We start from the raw sequence: 1,598 nt of genomic DNA, 5'->3' as shown, positions 1-1,598 counted from the left end.
TTTCTCCTCCGCTACAGTATCCCTGAAGAAAACGCCGCAGCTGCGCATGCGCGCCTCCAGTCTTATCTGCATAGTTCAAGGTCCTGTGGCGGATTACGGAGCGCTATCCGGGTGCTTAGCGGGCTGCGGAAACGGTCTACTGCAATAGGGAGTTTTCGTAGATCGTTTTCGCCGTCCCGCAAGGCCCTCCGCAATCCGCTACGATAGCGGGAACTCCACAGTCAAGGCTATCGGCGCGCAGGCGCAGTAGCGACTTCTTCGTTGCGGAACGCTTAGCGGAGGGGGTAGCGCGGTCTACGAAAACTCCCTAATTTCCCAATAAGGAATTGTAGCAGACCGTTTTTCTCCCCCGCTACACTGTTAGCAAAAATAACACGCCCAGACGTGTAAACCGTTGTCCCATAGCGGACACGTCGAAACGTGTTCGTTTTACACGAGGCCATCTGTGTTTTTCGTCTACACATGAGTTGCTGTGTAAACTTAACACGCTACACCGTGTCTGCCTTCCGCAAAACCGTTTCGAGCGTGTTCCTTATGAAGCATGGCGGCCAGCGGCCGAGAACAGGCGAGAGACGAGCCCAGCGAGCCGCGCGCCTTTCAGGCGAATTGAAAGCACACAGGGCGCGTTAGTTCTCGTTCGAAAGTCTCCAAGCGGCGGACGTAGCTACTTGCAAATGTACGTACGTGTGTTGTCGGTAGGGGTGTCGCGAACTTTTGTCGAACCGGATTTTTACGTCGAACTTTCGGGGTTCGACTGGGTCGAACCGGTTCGACGAACATTCGAACTTTTTAACAAATTCGACCGGTTCGGCTTTGTGGAGAGTGTGGCCAGACCTTGACACAAGCATGTCTAGGTGCAAAGGGTTATTTTACTTTATGAACAGTTACAATTAAAATAAACCAATTATAATCCTTGAAGAGGTTAATACCTTATTTTTTTGTACTGTATTAACTGAAATAATCAATCAGCGCTGCCCTTCATTCATCCCTTAGCCATCACCATCCAATCCGGAGCCAACTGGCCAGCTTGTCGCGCATGCGCACACGAGTCGAACCTCAATAAAAGGTTCGTCGAATTTTGCACTAAAAGTTCGAGAAAGTCGAACCTGGTCGAACTCGAACCTCGGCCGGTTCGCGACACCCCTAGTTGTCGGCGGTCGGCGGCGTCAATAGCTTCAACGAGCCGCTAGACAAAAAAAAAAAAAAAAGAAAAAAACGAATGCCGAACTCACATGGATAAATAACTTGAGCAAACTATTTAGAATCGGGCGGTAACTTGCGCCACCTATCGAGATTTCTAGCAGCCTGTTTAAAAAAGAAAAAGACGAGTCTGTTAACACTGTGAACGACCACGGCCACACAGCAACCCTACATACAACGCAGGTAACACAGCACACAGCTACACGGCACCGACATATACACAAACACAACAACCGACACAATGCCCGACACTTCCTACTCGATATCCATTTCTCCCCGCGGCGCATATAAGCTTGACATGTGCGGGGGAGCTCCTTGGTCACTGACCATTACAGATTTATAGAAGAATACAGAAAACACGGCGCAATGGACAGCCGTGTGTTAGAACTGTTTGCATT

Source organism: Ixodes scapularis, unplaced genomic scaffold, assembly GCF_016920785.2.
Source record: "Ixodes scapularis isolate PalLabHiFi unplaced genomic scaffold, ASM1692078v2 PGA_scaffold3__209_contigs__length_174095766, whole genome shotgun sequence".
Lineage (NCBI taxonomy): Eukaryota > Metazoa > Arthropoda > Arachnida > Ixodida > Ixodidae > Ixodes > Ixodes scapularis.
The sequence above is the reverse complement of the archived record's forward strand: the minus strand, read 5'-3'. Positions refer to the sequence as shown.